Source organism: Anas platyrhynchos, chromosome 10 (assembly GCF_047663525.1).
Source record: "Anas platyrhynchos isolate ZD024472 breed Pekin duck chromosome 10, IASCAAS_PekinDuck_T2T, whole genome shotgun sequence".
Taxonomy (NCBI): domain Eukaryota; kingdom Metazoa; phylum Chordata; class Aves; order Anseriformes; family Anatidae; genus Anas; species Anas platyrhynchos.
The window spans coordinates 16,453,965-16,469,740 of record NC_092596.1 but is presented as its reverse complement, the minus strand read 5'-3'; the positions used below and the strand labels follow the sequence as shown (position 1 = coordinate 16,469,740).

The window sequence follows — 15,776 nt, the reverse complement described above, 5'->3', positions numbered from 1 at the left end:
GTAATTTTATTCTGTCATGATAATTCCTGTCCCTGTATTTGCCCCCTATAAAATCACAATGACATTATTTATTTTCACTGTTTTCATAGCAAATATTGACATTTCAGCAGAAAAATGATTTTTGTTTTTCTTTAGAAATGCAGTCCTGACACTGTGGGCAGGTGGGAGCTGGGAGGTGTCCTCCCCTTGCACTGTGAATTCCTATGAGGTGTTGTGTTGGGATGTCAGAAATGGTGCGCATGGCTTACCAGAAGTCTGCTTTTTTTGGCCAGAATTTTTTTTCCTTTTTTTTTTTTTTTTTTTTTTTTTTTTTTTTTTTTTTTTTTTCCCTGCAGTAGACAGATCCCTCTTACGGGGTGAAGCAACAACAACCCAACTGCAGTGTGGTGACTGCCTTACCAGTGAGCTGAGGAACCTTTTAGTACTTCTGATCCTGACCTCTGAAAGTCCTTTACAGGTATATGCTGGTGGAAAATAGCAATGTTTTTAAGAAAGAAGAGCACTGCAGAGATGGAGGTTGCCTTTGTAATTGCCTTGATAGTTTTAGTGCTTTTTTACAGAAGACAAGATTCTGTAACCTTGTTCATAACCCGTGGAAAATGTGTGGAGTGAAAACCAAATCCTTGAAAGAGTAACCTGCCACACACGTTTGGGAAGAGTCACTGAAATACTAGATTGATTTGTAGGGCTTGCCAACAAACCTCCCCAAGCTATTACTTTAAATTGCCACTAAGTGGCAGTCAAGTAAAAATTATAGTAAAATGAAACTTTACTGAATAAATATTTCATCTAATGTCAGCACAAGGCACGGCAGCATAAACAACATTTCTAAGCCCTGGTTCCTGAGCCCTAAGATGGCCTGCTCTTTTCCCCTAGAAATTAAACCTAAGGAGGAGCTGGCAATAACGGGGATCTGTGGAAATGCACAAATATTTTTCTTGGTAATTGTGGAGTGTGCATATGGGTGTGCTGGGGACTGGATGAACAGCTTGGCCTACTCCTGCCCCCTGATTTGCCTGGTGTGTTATTTATCACTTTTTAAAAATCAGCCTAAATAGATATGGGGCATCAATCAATTGACATAAGCATGTGCACTGTTGAATAAAGGCAAGGATTTAGACTTGTAGTTTTCCCTTCCCACAGTAAGTAAGAAATATGCCATCCACATGCAAAACTGAGATTCCCCGTGTAGCAAGCCCCTGGGTAACATTTGGCTCTGATGCATTATTAACCATTTTAATTTTTAAGTGGTTTGAAGATACTCAGGTAAAACCTCCTGAACGCAAGGCAGAACTAGGTCAGACACTGTGCGTTGGCTTTAATTAGCAACTGTGCAGTTTATTTTAACCTTTTGTGAAATTCAGGGAGCCCTGGTACCTTCCCTGCTCTGCTATGGAGCCGAATCGGAGATGACCTCTTCAGAGAGAAATGGTAATTGGAAGTGTCGGTTATCTGAAACTTTTATCCGAAAAGACAGGATCCCAGGCACTGTGCCAAGGTCCTTATATTTGGAATATTTTAAGATATTTGCAGAAAGTAGCATGAATGGCATAAATTTTAATGTTCAAAGGACTCCTGAGATAACATTTTTTCAAGTGTAAGGCAAATAGTAGAAAGGGAAGATAAGTATCACAAAGTCATCTAAAAATGCCAGGGGGGAGGTCTGTCTTCAGCTAGCAGCAAAATCTGATGGTGTGAACCTGCTGGATTTCAACCAAGATCATCCAACACTGCAATTTCTGCTTCTGCATGTTGTTTACTGACCCACATGTAACTTATGCCTCCAGATGCAACACCAGTCTTGGAGCCAAGACTTGGCATCCCAGATGTGTGTGTCTCAGCACAGCACACTGGAGATGTTACAGCAGAACTAGCAGCAGTGTGGACGGAAGATCTTTGGGATACAGCAGCACTGCCTGGGCTATGGTGAGCCAGAGTAGCGAGCCCAAATGGATGGTGTGGGGTGGATTATGGCCTCATCCCCTCCAGGGGAATTTAATGGGTCATTCAAGAGTATGTCCCTATCTGATGTGATTCTTCCCTCCCCTGAATCACTTTGCATGGGAAAGTGGTAGCACCAGCCCTCTCCACTCTGCCTCAGGATCTGTGCTGGTCTGGAGCCTTTCCAAGGTTGGATTTCCCTCTCTTGGCCTCTGCAGATACTGAGCTCACTCCCTTGGATATTGCAGCACCTCTGGATGTCAGTACACATGTGGTATGCTCACAGCAAGGGGTAACCACCTGCTCTGTGCTGACTGGTGGAGTTTAAACACTGTTTGCAGGATCAATATTCATCCACTGTGCTCCATCACACCTTCCTTCCCTTCTCTGCACCATGGCTTATTTTGCTTATGTGAGTTACATGTGGGGCTAGTGCTTTGCAAGGTACACTCTCTATATGAGCTAATTACTACAAGCAGCCAAAAAGGGAATGGGCAGTTCAAATTCTACCTAGGTTGCTATTTCTTACAATGTGATTTTTGTTTTTGAAAAAACAAAGTTGCACCAAGTGACCATGTTTTCAGCTTTGAGATCATCTGTTTCCACTGACACCATTTTTTAATCTTTGGAGGGAGAGAAAAAAATAACTTACCTTGCTTCAAAATGTTACATTTTTTGAAAGATTAAATAATGCACTGAAAACAGTTGGGCACAATGGGCCCAGATGTGCAAGCTGCTCAACAGGCTTTTTATGGAGCTGCAGAGCCTGTTCCAGGAGATGCTTCTGAGCCCCTCTGCTTTCCTAAGGGTTTTTTTATTGCCATGGGTCTGAATTTGTAGCAGCCTTACCCATTTTTGAGTAGAAACACTGTAATGCAGACTAATCTGCTTGTTTCTGATTGCTTCTTTTCATGTGCTGATTTAGACACTGTTTTTTCTTTGTAGTTTATCTCAGCCTCCTGTCTGTGTTCAGTCAGAGGCTGGGTACCATTGCCTTCAGTGTTATGCTGCAGAACAGCGGTGAGCTTCAAGCAGTGTTAGCTCAGCAGAGGGGGCTTGCAGGCACCTAAGAAGTACCCTGACAAAGCCACGGCTGGGCAGAGAGATGGTCTGAAATGCCGCAGAGCAAGTCTTGTCTGGGATGTGCTCCTGGAGATGTCTGCATCCTGTTTCTGACCAGGTGTGTGTCAGGGTTTTACAGAAGCGAGCAGAACTGTCTTAGAGGATTTTCTCTCCAGCCCGTGACATCTCCACAGTTTCTGTTTCTCTCCTCAGTGCACCCAGGGAGTGATGTGCCATCCCCCAGCTCAGTTCCTGCACTGTCAGGTTTGCTTTGTTTCATTGAATGCGTTCATTTCATTGGAAATCAAATGTTCTGCAAATAGTAAATTAGCCCTTGCTTTCTGCTTCCTATCTGGTGACTCTGCTACTGGTTATGAACTCACATTATTAATTACTTTTTTCCTTACCTAACATCTTGGTGGAAATTAGATACATATGAGCAAAAAAATGCTCCGTTCCAATATGTTCACAATATATTTCTGACAGTTTTAACCTTGTCAGTGAAGTAACAAAATGGATTGGCTGTTTGAAAGCCTATGGCACTATTCCTTGTTGCTGAGTGCAGAAGGGGAAATTACCTTTCACTCTTAAATCTGTAACTTCTGCCCTTTGCACAATGATGAATAGAAACATTGCAAGATCTTCCTTTAAAGTTGGTGATATTAAGGGCACTTTGACCAACAAAGGAAAAGACATCTAACTTTAAATGTGTGATTGCCCTGCTATCCTCAAAGGGGGAGTGAGCAGTAGCTGGAAGTTGGTCATATCCTGAGGTCTCTTGCTGAAACAGTCTGACGACAGAAGCAAGGAACTCAAATTTACTAATACAGAAAGTTCAAGTGTACTAATGTGTATCCAAGAAGGAGGTCCAGCCTTAAAGGCTTCTAGAGACCTTTCATGAAAGTATCATCCACTGTGATTTTTTTTTTATCAGCTTGCCTTTGCACTTTCATATTTATTTTCTGTGCACCTCTTGTGGCTAAATGACACTCAGTGTTGTACTGTTACTTCAAGCAGTTGGACTGACTTGTATGGTGTTATAGTGGTCTCACTAGGAACAAGATCTGTTGCTTCTGTTAGTAGTCAGGGTTAACTTGTGTATGTGTGAATGTAGAAGATAAGTCATTCTTCCCTATCAACATTTTCATGTTATTATGAAAAACGTATCAGAAAATTCTAGGAAATCATGTCAGTCAGCAACAACAGCTGATCAGTCACATTGGGCAAAGTATTCCCTCATTGCAGATGGTCCACATTGCCCCCAGTGACATGACCACTTGGTGGTACATGTGCTTGGAGAAAGTTTGCTGTTGCACTAAGCCATGACAAGGTTGAGGAAAGGTGAGTATTCATCTGTATCTAATTGTGCCAACAGCACAAGGCCAAATTAACAAATATATCACAATACATGCCTGTTTTTGAGCTGATTTTTTCCTCCCATGAGAAAATATAAATAGGAGTGGTTGGTGATACCACTGGAGTCCCAAGGCCAGCTCTAATACTTACCCATCACCGTGCTCATGTACCTGTATGTTGCAGTATAGGCAAATAGGGAGAGGAATGTGTGATGGTGTGCTGACACCTATTCTGGGAACTATGGCCATGATTTGGGGCAGAGAGTTGCATTGTAATTCACAGCTTTAGAACTGGCTAAATTATCAGAGTTCACTTCCAGGTGCTTTTAATATGAGGGATGCTGTTGAACTGCTTTTGCTGCTCCCACTCAGCCTTTGTTTTTGCTTTTGCTCATTTGATTTACAGATTTCCTTTCTCATTAAAAATGATGGTGATATTAAGCCCATGAATCCTTGATGGATTTCAGATTGAATACTGTGAGTATTGTATTAATGCAGCCTCACTGCAAATAAAGGAGGAAATCCATTAAGCGTGTGGTGTGCATCATAAATATTCCATAACACAAGTGTTAATGTAACAATAGGGAAAGAAAACCAAAGGTCCAGGAGTCAGGAAATGCCCTGTGCTGAAAGCCCATTCTGAACTTCTCTAACTTCTGCATTAACAGCTCTGCAGGTGATAAAGGCAACACTGGGCTCCTTACTGAGAGCTGTGAGCAACGAACTTTTATTATTATTTACTATTTTTCTGATGAGCCTTCAAAATCTCATGCAAGTTTTGTATAACCAACCAAGTCTGACTGACATAAGCAATCAAATGTAACGCTGAAGACCAGGTAATTGCTCTGTAACCAGTAATGATTTCAGTGAAGCTGTGCTCACTTGCTGACAATGCATTTATCCTTTGATGTACATTTGGGCAACTGAAGCTCCTGTTTATCGAATATTAATCCAGAATGAGTCCTTGTGCTCTGTAACCACATAAAGGACGTGGGAAGCCACGGTCTAAAGCAGCAAAATCTGTCTTCTAGTCTGCTTCAGGTGTTTGCAGAGACACCATTACCAGATATATGTAATTATGAGTTACATTAAAAATCAATCCAGTGCACCTGTCTTGGAGTCTAAAAACACTGAACCAAGCGCGTGGAGCATTCAGAACAAATAAAAAGAAATGCAGCACGTCGCTGGAGTGAGGAATCTTCTCTACCAGCTACAGAGACAAATGTTCTGGCTGGATTTTAATAGGCGCATTCATTACTTGTGCAGCTATGCACACAGAAACAAGGACAGAGTAAATCCAACCAAACAAATGCACACCCACAGAAAGCCCTGCATTGACGCATGCTCACATGGAAGGTGAATAATGTACCCGGGCGCATTCATAACATGCAGCCTGCAACCCCCCCCACCTCTCCCATCATAAATGCGCTTACTGCTCCCCATGCCAGCTTTTTTGGCTTTCTTCTGGGTGATGCACAGTGCACTGTTTTCCAGGCATTTTCCTGCTGTGGACTGCTTCTTAATGAAGAGGCTGGCTCCTGGTATTTACCCCCTCCCTCCTGCATAGCCTGGCCCCAGTTTTCTGCAAGGAAAGCAAGGAGGCATTTGTGGTTATTTCCAAAATCTGCAAACAATGGGGGTGAGGAGGTATGGCCAATCCTTTGGCAGGCAGCTCCTGCCTGTTGAGGTGTTTCTCAAGCTGGCAGGTGCTGTATGCAGGGGACATGGCCAGCCAGGTGGGCTGGTGGCACAGATGGAGTGGAGTTTTCTTCCAGCTTTCAGGTGTGAGCAGCAAAAGAGATGAGTGTTGGGCTCAGTGGGTGTAGTGGGTTTACATAGCAAGGTTTTGGTAACGAGGGGCCATAGGGATGGCTTCTGTGAGAAGAATCTAGAAGCTACCCCATGTCCCTGCTGATGGCCAGAGCTGAGACAATACGTGATGTTGTTTGTGCCTCTCTGAGAGCATATTTAAGAAAACAAAACAAAAAATTGCTGCTATACAGCAGCTGGGAGAGAGAGAGGAGTGAGAAACAGCCTTGCAGGTGCCAAGGTCAGTGAAGAAGGAGGGCAGGAGGTACTCCAGGCACCAGAGCAGAAGTCCCCTGCAGCCTGTGGTGAGGACCACGGTGAAGCAGGCTGTCCCCCTGCAGCCCATGGAGTACCACGGTGGAGCAGGGTTCCACACTGCAGCCCATGGAGAAGACCACGGTGGAGCAGGTGGCCCTGCACCGATGGAGATTGCGGCCTGTGGAAGACCCCTGCTGGAGCAGATTCCAGGCCAGACCTGTAGCCCGTGGAGAGGACACCACGCAGGAGCAGGTGACCTGGCAGGAGCTGCTGCCCGTGGGGGAGCCAGGTTGGAGCAGTTTGCTCCTGAGGGATGGACCCCATGGTACAGACACATATCTGGAGCAGTTCTGGAAGAGCTGCTGCCTATGGGAAGCCCATGCTGGATCAGTTCAGCAGTCAGTTTGTGCAGCCAGCAGAGTCCAGCGCTACAGCGGGATGGCACTGCTCAGCTCCAGGACTTGTCTGTCTGTCCAGCTGGCTGTGACTGTCCTGATTGAAGTGTGGTGATGGCTGAACCCTGAGCCACAGAGGCGTGATGGATGCAGCTGGGCACAGCAGGGCAGGGCTTTCCTTCTCACACAGCATGTGTGCAGCTCACAGTTCTGCCACACAGGTGATGGTGCCAGTGGTAGTCTGAGTAGTGGGATAACGAAAGCGGTGAAGCAGAGAGAGCATGGGCCTTGATATGAGTCAGGACTGTGAGTAATGTGGGTGCTAGCAGCTAGCCAAGCATTTGCTGCTGTTTTTGCTGGTGCTGACCAAACTGTGCTGTCATCTGCAGGTGACAGAGTTCCTGGGGTAGGCAGGGATCTGCCACCCAAGTTGGAGTGCTCAGCACAGGGTGCATCTTCTCTGTAATTTGCACTTTGTTTTCTTTGCAGAGAGCCTTTGCAGCACCTCAGGGCTGTCACGCTCTGCAGGGCAGGGTCACTGCTGCGTGGGAATGCCAGCAAGGCAGAGCTGGCTCCTCTGCACTGCAGCGCAGGGCTCCCTGCAGGCACTGCTGCAGGCAGCAGCAGGCAAGCTGCAAGCAAGGGAGCTGAAGCATTGCCTTGTATCAGGGCTTTGAACTGTAACGCCAAGTTTCTGGATCATCCTCGTGCACATGCCAGATCATATCTCTAGACAAACTACCCAAAATAACCTAATGCAAAATAACCTAATGCATTTTTTTTCCACCTTCTAAAACCCAGTGCTGTCACTGGTGCTCAACTATTCATCCAGGAGAAATGCTCCTGCTGACTGATGCCTTTCAAAGCCAACACCTCTTCGAGACCACAGTGCTGTTGCTCATTATCAAACAGCACAAGGGACTGGAGCCTTGGCTAGGGCAGTGGGGAGCATCCTCCTGTCCTCCCATGTTCCAGTGTTTTTTCCAGGCCTATCTGATCACTGAGGAAGAGTGCCATATTATTTGCACTGCAAGTGATCTGACAGTTGGACAGGAGCAGACCTCTCCATAGTATGCCCCAGCAAATATTTTCAGCTGGATTTCAAATCCAAGGTGGTGGATGAGTGGCTCTTCAGGGTGTTTGAACTTCCATGTCACTTGACTGAATGAACATCTGAATGAACATCTGGCACCAGGTAGGTTTGGAGGAGACCACAAAGGATCACATCGTGCTGTGCCACGGATGATCTAAGACCCAAAATAAACTAGGAGATCCATCAGCAAGCCAGAGAATTATGTCTCCTTTTGTCTATAAGGAAAGCTTTCCCCTGGGTTTCTAGCACTGCCCCAGGAAGTTGTTTTACCCCTGCTCTCTATGCATTAACAATGCTGTATAGATCCGTATGCTGCCTGTGGTGTGGCAGGCTTGATGTCCTGGCCTGTGTTCCATCATCCCTGGAGATCCTCATGGAGTTGCAGGAAAGTCCATGGAGGAGCTCACATGCTTAATATTGGGGGCTGTTGAAATGCAGATCTGTTAAGCTGAAGAACGAGGTACCTGTAAGGTAAGGTCTCTTTTAACTGAAGATCTCAAAATGCTTTAAGTGGTGTGGTTGGCTTTTGCCTGATTCTGCACGGACAGTTTGCCTACAATAGGGATGTATATAGTGCCTGAAGGACATTATCACACATGTACAAAGCAGGCACATGAAGTTTACCTGGACCTTTCAGGGGAGAGATCATTTGCAGAGGATGCCATTGAAAAAGGCAGAAGCAGGTGGCCTTTCAGTCACTTACACAACAGAGATGCCACCCTTCTGCAGTTTTTCCTCCAAACAAGTACTTAATTCTGTCTGCAAGGCACTAAAATATCTGCTTTCTCCTACTTTATATTTTTCTTTATTTTTATTTTAATTTTTCTTGCCATCACTGTCTGGCTTCTGACAGGCTTCAGGGCTGTTTGATAAGGGACTTTCTCATTTTAAAATATCTTGAGGTTATTGAGCAGCAGGCAACAAAAGACAACCTTTCCCTTGGGGATGCCCAGCCCTGAGTGCCATGTCCTTTACAGAGGTGTGTGAGACTTGGAGCGCTGTCTCTCTTGTTCTTGTGCTTGCTTTTGTGTGAGGAACAGGAGGGCAGGTGCTGGGGAGCAGTGTGGGCTCTGGATGTGGCAGGAGCAGAGCATCAGTAGGCAAACTGACAGAACTAGTTTATGTCACTCCTTCAGCCCTGTCTGTGAAACCAGCTTGTTTCTGTGGGCTATTTCCAGAGGAAGATGTCTTATTAGAGTGTAAAGAAATTCTGTACAGTGAGCTAAAATGGTCAGATGTCCCACACTTGCAAGTGAAATGCAGCTTCTGTATAGATCTAACAAGATGTTGTGCAATGTGATGGATAGATGTGATACATGAAATGTGACATGTATCTGTGAAAATAATGTTAAAAATCCTAATTCTTGGTTTATCGGTATGAAACAAAACTGAAGAAGAGAAAATTAGCTATTGCAGAAAGATATCCAACAAACATAAAAAAGGAGCCTTTGTCATGTGTTATTTCAACATCACTAACCCTTTCTTCCCCAGAAGTTTTTGGTTTCTTGGTCCTCATTCTGTGTGGAAGTTATGTGATGAGCAAGGGATCTCACCAGATGTCACCTAAAAGTAATCGAGTAGCAGAGGTGCAGTAAGGTTAAAATAGGGAAACGGCATTAGTGCAAATGGTCTATTAACTTTAGAGTGCAAGAGGCTAATATGCAGTAGATCACCATCTGAATTAGCAAAGCAGCAGGAATAGAAATGCTCCAATCCAGGCTGTAAAGGCAAATCAGTGGCCAGGGTTATCTTATTTGTCTCTTTTCTCGACCCATTTAGATTTCTTTCTCTTAAAGGACGTTTCTCCAAATGACAATGTTTAACTAATGTAGAATTCCTATGTCTGAAGGACAGTCTGTGATCCAGTCCATTGACTCCTGATTTCATTTAAACTGCAATTCATTATTTTCTTCCTGTGCTCATTCAAGAACCCATTGTTCATTACTCTTTCATCACACTATGATTGGAACAATTTGTATCTGTCGCTCATACATTGGCCAGATAATGAAATAATCATTTGTGCATCTACACAGTATTTTACATTTATTTTTCATAGTGTAATTCAGTTGGTAGGGTCATTTTATCATTCTGGAACAAATTGTGATCTTGTTTAAGCATTTGCTAGTTGGCAACAGTCTGCAGCTGCCAATGTCAGGACACATGTCTGAATAGACAGACAGAATGACAGTAAAGATATTGCTGATCCACCATCCAACAAGACCAGCCTTTTTGGAGGAAGGATTCTGAGCTGGCTATGGTCTTGATCCAAAGTACACTGATGTTACTAAGCAAAGAAATGAAATCTTTCCTGGGGTTTGGGTCAGCCTTTTGGAGAGAGAGACATAATATGAAGGGATAAGATTACCTTAATAAAAATGAAACTAGATGATAATGCACCCAGAGCACAATTATGACACTATTCAAATGAGCTCCTATTCTCATAGAGGTCAGTGAGGTTATGATTTCTAGAGGAGTCAAGAGATTAGGAGAATAAACTAATTATTCTGACATCAAATAGATAAAAAGGTGATTGCTGATTGGTTAATTCATTTTACTTCTGTAAATCTATTTCTGTTCAATTAATTAAAATGACACATATGTTATACTCTCCAAATATCACACACATTATTATGTAAAGGTTGAGTTAGTCATTATGTTGGAAAAGGTCAGGGCTTGAATTTAATGCTGGAGGGAGATATTGTCTTCCATTCACTCGTCATAATTACCATCCAGTTCCTGTCCCTACCTGCTGATGGAATCTCAGCTATGGCTTTCAGTGGACTTGCCAACAAAGTGTTTTGGGCATCCATCCAAGATCTTCTCCAGCAAAAGCAGAATTAAATCAAATATTAGTCTTTAAATCCATTGCTTTGTTATGGGAGCTGAGCTGTGTCAGTGGCAGAATGTGTAATTCTCTTTTCTACCTGTCTCAAGGTAACACCAGGAGTCTCCAGGATGTATGAATACTCCTTTGTGGGGGACGTTCTACGTGAACAGCTCTGGGGGGTGCTTGGTTGGCTGAGCTGTTGGTGCACAGAACAGACCACTGGAAGAAGAGAAGCAGATGCACAGAGGAGTGGGTGACTATGATAGGGTGACTTCACTTCGGCCTCAGTCATTAACTTCAAGATCTTGCCCAGAGAAGCTGTGGATGCTCCATTCCTGGAAGTGGTCAAATCCAGGCTGGATGGAGCTTTGGGCAACCTGGTCTGGTGAGAGGTATCCTTGGCTGTGGCAGAAGAATTGGAATTAGATGGTCTTTAAGGTCCCTTCCAACCCAAACTATTCTATAATTCTATGATTTTATGATTTTACTGGATCAACCCTATGCTCCTAGGCAGGTCTGATACTTTCAAGCACTGAGACACTTCATGGTACTAAAGCTTATTAATGACCCTTTGTTGATCCCTTCAGCTCCCGAGGGCAATGTAACAGCAGAGATTATTTTTGCCACGGGTCAGCAGGTCAGTGCTAGGTGTCAGTGATGAATGACCCATAAAAACGAACTGTTCCCACTGTTAAACCTGGAGTATTTCCATACACTCATGGCTGGACACAGAGAGAACCTTGAAATAGCTAGAAAAATTTCATATGGTCACCTCTACCAATGTAGACACAAGTGAAGAAATGAAAGTAAGCAACAGTGGGCTTGGGGTGAGTGCAGACAAGACACAGAAACTGCTGTTCCTACTTTGTCCTGGGGATGAATCACCATTCCAAATGAATCCTTTGGGAGAGTGATGCTCTTGGTCCATCTTCCTATACAGGTATGTTGGGTTTGACCTTCAGGGTCATCACTCTAGGGCACTCTCTTATTCATGGGCTCTTACCTCATAAAACACCAAATCTAGAAATGGAGAAGGCCAGGTGGATATTTACTGGCCTTGTAAATCACTCACAAAGCATTCCAGGTTATAGCAAGTAAAGAATTTTAAAATTTTCTTAGACTGAATCAGGAATAACCAAGGGGGCACATGTGGTCACGGGGTTTGCCAGAGTCTATAAACATAAATTTGTGGTTACATTTGTAAATTTAATGCATTATGTGAGATGTTTTACGCTTATTTTAATGGCCTAGAAATACCCTTTTTGTAAATATATTCATTCTTCTTAGTTACACTCCATTAACTGGTGTTTAGTTAACGTGTGTATAGACTGTATCAGCCATTTTAATAGAATGAGAATGGGAAAAAAAGCTATAAGACATGAGCTGGCATCAGATTCATCTGTAGAGAGAAAATATCGGCAGAAACAAACTGTCGCAGGATGTTAAAAAATCACCTGCTTCTTAGAGGAGATACAATTGGGTAACGATCCATGGAAACATGAATGTTTCAGATTGCATATCTTCTATTCAAATTTATGGCCAGCTGTCAGAGCACTGGTGCCCCTCACTCCACGAGAGGGATTGCTCTTTGCCAAACAGTAATGAGCAGATTATGGGTGGTGCTAGAAAAAGTATGGAACTCTTTGAGAAATTGCAGTGCATCATATTAACTTCTCTCTGATGTTAGCAATTTCCCATCATATTGTATTACCAATCACTGTCACTAATATACCATGAAATTCAGATGTATAATGTAGTGTACAACTCAACCTCTCATTTCAAAGGTTTGTTACCCATAATCCTGCATGAATCATTAGTAATGTCACTGAACAGAGTAAAACTCATTCACTTCTTGCAGTGTTTCCCCTGCTGGCAAATAACTGACATATTACACATGGGCACAATGCTTAATTCTCCAGAGAGCCTTGATTGCAGCATTGTGAAATGTGTGTCTCTTTAATGGGCAATCAGGTTTACATGCAGCCCTTGACTATCCCAGTCTAGCATGCCCCACCGGATGGCTGAACAGCTGGGTACTCTGATAGAGCATCCATTTTATTTTCTTTACATTATTTATCTATACCACAAATGTTGTTTGTGGTATTTTAGAGGCAAAATCATGCTAAAGAGTAAAAATACACTCCTGAAAATGGAAAAATATAAAGGTATTGTTTATATTTGGGAAATAACATAATTTTGTAGGAGTTGGTCTCACTTGCAGAAATCATTTAAAAGCTTTTGGCCCAAGCTCAGGGAGGAAGGCAAGCACGCAGGTCCCTCAGAAACCAGGAGCACAGGTCAGAAATGAGGCACACTGCCACCTGCCTGAAAATGAAGAACCAATGAAACCCAGATGTTACTGGAAATAGTCTCAGTTTTAAGTGCAAGGTGAAGCTCTCAAGGCAGACTCAGCGGAAGTTTTCACAATGAATGGGGCTGCCTAATCCTCCAAAAGGAAAAGGGACAGCTTTACAGAGTCTCAAACTACCTGTTGTGGTGTTGTATTCCACAAATAACCTCACTGGACTTCCACCACGGTGATGTTGGGCTGTATCTCCCATTTGGTGAGGTCATCTTGAACCATGATCCTGTTGTCCGGCATGATGTGCCCTCTAGCAGCTATGTGCTTACAGTTTTGTAGATGAACTGTCCATCATGCTAGCAGAAACATGGGTTACAGGACAAGGCTGTGTGTTATGGAGAGCTGCAGATAGGCACTTTGAAGGTGTAGATTTGCAGTGAATTTTCATTTAGTTCCCATTTCCTCACTTTGCTTATGTGAAAGTTAAATGGGATGGTGTCAAGAGCCTTCCTGAGCCAAGATATATCACATCCACTGCTCCCCTTTGCCTCCATACTAATTATCCTGTCAGAGGAGGAAGCCAGATTGGTTTGATGTGATTTGCTTGTGAAATCCATTGGTCATTTCCCACCTTCTTAAAGTTGGACTACACGTGTAGTACTCAGTTGTTTTCTCTATTGTTTTCACAGGAGATAGTTTGTCCAGTGGGTCTGTACCTCTTGAGGTGCCTCCTGCACAGCCATGAGACATCATCCTCTGTGGATCTCCAGAGGAGAGCTGGTGCTTCTGGGTTAAATTGAGAGCCTGCACTTCTAGCAGCAGAAAAGGTAGGTACGGCAACAGTGCACCATGCTAGTGGGTCAGAACTGGGGGCAGGACTACGCGATAGATCAGCAGTCTTTGTCTGCCAAATGTGGGGGTTGTGCTTCCTTCAGATTAACTCCATTTCACAGCTTTCATACAATATTTGGAAATGCCATTCTTTTCCTAATTAGAAATACATTGATATATTGATTACCTATTCAGTTCATCATTTAAATTAAGTCATTCTTTTTACGTATTTTATTTTTGGTCCTTAATGTAAGCTATTTCTGTTGTTTGTTTTGTTTTTGTTAGGTTGGTTGGTTTGGTTGTTTTTCACCAGACTTTTATCAAGTCTAGGATCAGGTCAAGAGCTTTATGACTGGCAGGTCATTTTGTTCAAGAAGGTACTCTGACAAGTTGATGCTGCAGTGTATTTGAGGCATTTAGAGAGGAAAACAAAAAAGAGAACAAAGCAAAAAACACATTTAAAGTAGGAAGTGAAGCACATGGCAGGCTCAGTAGCAGGATAGCAACAAGTCACCCACCAAGGCATGGCTGTCACTTCTTAATTTTGACTCACCTGGGCCTTGTGAAGGTGATGATTGCAGCTGTACTCCCAGCCTGCAAAGCCAGCAAAGCTGCGGTCATTAATGCTGAAGGCAGCAGGGTTCATTGTTGATTCTCCCAGCAATAGTGTGTCAGATGAAGACAGGCCCAGTGGTTCCTGCATCGTCAATTCAAGTACTTAGCCTGCCATTCCCAATTTATTTCATGAAGTGTCTGCAGTCTCCAAGTTTGCTAACGTCATGATGGTGATGTATCTATTCTTGTCTCTGAAAGGATGCAAAAAGGGGACATTAGAGCCAGCGCAGCTCTGTTAAATACCTTGTTGGCAGGGTATATCAGAAAAGCAATCTGTTTTTTAAATACAACTTGCTAAAAATTATATGTCATAGAGTGCATCATTATTAGGAATGATCCTTATGACAGTAGCATACATGGCATTTTAGCTGTTCCTCTATGTGATCCGGCTGATGGTTTATGACCGGATTGGCATGCCAATATTTTGCCTATACTAATAACCAGACAGCTATGCTCAAACTGTAATAAAAAATGAGATCCAAGCTGCTACCAGTTTAAATCAGGCTAAAGACATACCAGCCCAGGAATGATAAACTGTCAGTGACACTATCAGCAACTTACAGTAAATTAACTCTTGCAGCCTGGCCTGTGCTAGGATGGAGGCAAAGATGCTCAGTGTCACAGGGCAGAAATGTGTTATCTGGCAAAGCTGTGAACCCGCATCAGGGTGCTGTGTGATTCAGAGAGCCAGTCAAAAACTTTCAGCAAAACAATTTCTCATCAGAAAATATTAGTTTATACAGCCTGGCAGAAAATACTAGTTATAGCAAAGCACAAGGATTATGGCACTCACCAGTGATGACTTTGTTAGCTAAACCTTGTTTTTGGAAGCCCTGTGTGAGTGCTCAGACCTGGGCTCTACTGTGCTGGTTCTCTCTCATCCTTACTTTCTCAGAATTCAATTTTGACACTTTTGAAGTCTCAAAGCTATTTCTGGCTGCCTCCACCAGTGTACCCCTGCATGGTGTTTAAATGGCAGGAGGAATAGCAAGTAAGCCTTCACTTCAAATCCCAGCTCAGCTCAGCGCTTCTGTAAATTTAAGAATTTGCATAAAAACACTAAGTCTCTACTGTGATTGCTAAATTGGGCTTTAGGAAAAAATGATTAAAGAAAAAAGGGGTGGAACGGAGGGATCTTTACATGCCTGCATACATCTTGCATCTCCATGCCTGCCTTTTGGCAAAATTTTCTGGTCTACAGCCCAGAGTGGATCTAAGATGTTCAGGTAAACCAAATGTTTAAAGGCTTCTCCAAATGCAGCTGCTGAGCTGTGGGGTCTGTGAGAAA

General features: G+C 43.3%; 1 long non-coding RNA gene across 1 annotated transcript; it reads right to left on the bottom strand.

The window, feature by feature from the left end:
- Positions 1-14,050: 14,050 nt before the first annotated feature.
- LOC140003321 (uncharacterized) lies at positions 14,051-14,591 on the bottom strand. Its single transcript, XR_011811792.1, has 2 exons — positions 14,427-14,591; positions 14,051-14,269 (listed from the first exon to the last, which is right to left on the bottom strand). It is a non-coding gene; the product is annotated as an uncharacterized lncRNA (long non-coding RNA).
- Positions 14,592-15,776: the final 1,185 nt, after the last annotated feature.